The 2,742-nt window shown below is 42.9% G+C and overlaps 1 protein-coding gene across 1 annotated transcript in view; it reads left to right on the top strand.

Annotated features, from left to right (window-relative positions):
* VPS13B (vacuolar protein sorting 13 homolog B) overlaps window positions 1-2,742 on the top strand; it is a 1,115,876-nt gene that overhangs the window by 359,105 nt on the left and 754,029 nt on the right. The window lies entirely within an intron of this gene.

Raw genomic sequence — 2,742 nt, 5'->3', positions numbered from 1 at the left:
AAAACTTATTAAATCAACTTTTATAATATATAAAACAATTTATAAAATTTCATTAAAAAATTAATGGTACTTCCTTGTGGTACAATTAGTATGGCTCTTTTAGGCATGGTCTTTGTAACTACCATGGGATGTCTGGGTGGGCCTATGCAAATCTGAGGTGTTTGTGGCCCACTAAGGGGATTTGATAGCTTGTTAATGGGGATTTGATAGCTTGTTAATAATGTAAATAACGTACATGGCATGCTTGTGTGGATGGGATCATGCAAATAAAGTATGTGGAAACTGAATGTGGGGATTGGCCAGTTTTTCCATTCTGTTAGGCTTAAATGAGTCATCCTGAAGGGAGAAAGTGGGATGTCAATACCATCAAGAAAGAAGAACTAAAAGTGGAGTGGAGGTCCCTGTGCTGGACCTCCTTGACCAAGGAGACAGAGAGAGAAAAGTTTTAACACTTTACTGGGATGACAAGAACAGTGGCAGAGAAATGGCAGCAGCAGAGACAGCAGAACCAACAGAACCAAGAGAGTGACATGAGACAGAGTGACAGGCTTCCTGGACCACAGAGTAAGAAAGCTGAGTGCCTTTGACCAGGAGACTTGCTGGCAGAGTAGGATGCCTCTCTGGACACTTAGTAGGGCTCAAATACTTTGTAACACTTGCCGGAGCAGTGCAGGGGCTGAGGCCAAAGCGAATCATGCCTGTGGCATAGCTGAGAAGAGGCTGTCCCAAATGAGGAACTGTATCCTGAGTAGTTTCAGATCCTGAATTGTAGCCTGTTTACTTCCTTAATAAACCCCATAATAGTAAGTATTGTCTGTGAGTTCTGGGTGGTGATATACATGAAATATCAAAGCCAACAGAGAAATAGGAAGTGCTATGACATGGATAGTTGGTGTGAGAAGGTAAAAAGTTTGGAGAGTGGCAGCATATCTGACCTCTACCTTATGGGAATCAGCCTTAGGCTGTGGACCTTGATCCTGCTTCTCCCTTGTACAGTTAGAAGAGGTTAGACATTATCCTCATATCCCTTTTTATTCACACCTGTATTCTGGTCGCATAGTGTCTAAGGCATTTGAGTGCTAACCAGAAGGCTAGCGGTTCACACCCACCAGCCACTCCTTGGAAGGAAAATTGGGCAATCTACTTCTGTAGAGATACTGCCTCAGAAACCCAAGGAGAGGTCGCTATGAGTCTGATCTGACTCGATGGCAGTGAGTTTCGTTTTGGTTTATATGACAATAAAGTTTTCATAATAAGAAAAGGGGAAGACCCTCAATGAGATAGATTGACACAGTAGCTGCAGCGGTGGGCTCAAGCACAGCAAGGACTGTGAGGATGGCCCAGGACAGGGCAGTGTTGTGTTCTGTTGGACATAGGGCCACTGTGAGTCAGAATCAATTCAATGGCACCTGACCACAACAACATATAACAATAGCAGTACTTTACCCAAAGCCACCTAATTAGCTTCACTGCTTTTGTTCTTTTTGTTTCACCGTGTTGCTTCCCTATCAGGAGATTTTGTTTTATAATTTCAAGGGGTAGCATTCATGTAGAGCCCAATGTGAGTGGTTTCTGAGTTGTTCAGTGCTAAGACCCTGCTCCTTCTCTTTACTAGGTGTTATGTTTGGGCCATTTACAATTGTAATTTGATTATAAAATGAAAAGAAACCAAGATTATTTTGTACTAGCTACTTTTCTCCATTATCTATGGCTATCGAGATATGATCTTACTTGATTTTACTTTTTGTTTCATTTTATTCATTCATAAAAATGTCAAACTGAGTTTTAGATCATATTAGCCTGAACCAAAATGCTTATAAACTAAGTTCATTGCCGTCGAGTCAATCCCAACTCATAACGACCCCTCCTTGGATTTCCGAGGTTCTGTCTCTACGGAAGTAGATTGCCCAGTCTTCCTTCTCATGAGCAGCTGCTAGGTTTGAATTGCCAACCTTCTGGTTAGCAATTAAATGCTTTAGGCACTATGCCATTAAAAAAACAAACACTGCCAGTGAGTCAATTCTGACTCATAGCAAGCCCATTTGGGTTTCCAAGGCTATAAATCTATATGAAAGTAGACTACCTCATCTTTGTCCTGTGGAGAAGCTGCTAGGTTGGAAATACTGACCTTCTGGTTAGCTGCCACATGCCTTCTCCACTGTGCTACCAACCAAAATAAAAAAATTCACTGCCATCACCAGAACTCCTTATATATAGGTATATGCACCATTTAATATTGTAGCTCAGATTCTTATCAGTAGAGGTTACAGACAGTGTCTTCTGAGAAGTATCCAGTACAACATACCTGAGATTAAAACAAAACAAAACAAACTAAACTCATTGCCACTGAGTCGGTTCCGAGTCATAGCAACCCCTCCTTGGGTATCACTATGGAAGTAGATTGCCCATTCTTCCTTTGCAGGAGTGGCTGGTGGGCCTTAGGCGCTATGCCACCAGCGCTCCCATACATGAGATTGTTGTTGTTGTTAGGTGCCGTTGAGTCGTTTCCAACCCGTAGCGACCCCATGCACAGCAGAATGAAACACTGCCTGATCCAGCGCCAGCTCCACGATCCCTGCTATATTTGAGCCCATCATTGCAGCCACTGTGTGAATCAATCTCATTGAAGGCCTCCCCCTCTTTTGTTGACCCTCCACCCTACCAAGCATGACATCCTTCTCCAAGCAGTGGTCCCTTCTGACAACATGACCAAAGTAGGTGAGGCGAAGTCTGGCCATTCTC

Source organism: Orycteropus afer, unplaced genomic scaffold, assembly GCF_000298275.1.
Source record: "Orycteropus afer afer isolate SDZICR_OR568_19922 unplaced genomic scaffold, OryAfe1.0 scaffold00021, whole genome shotgun sequence".
Taxonomy (NCBI): Eukaryota; Metazoa; Chordata; class Mammalia; order Tubulidentata; family Orycteropodidae; genus Orycteropus; species Orycteropus afer.
Note: the sequence above shows the minus strand (reverse complement) of the source record. Positions and strands in the feature narration are given on the sequence as shown.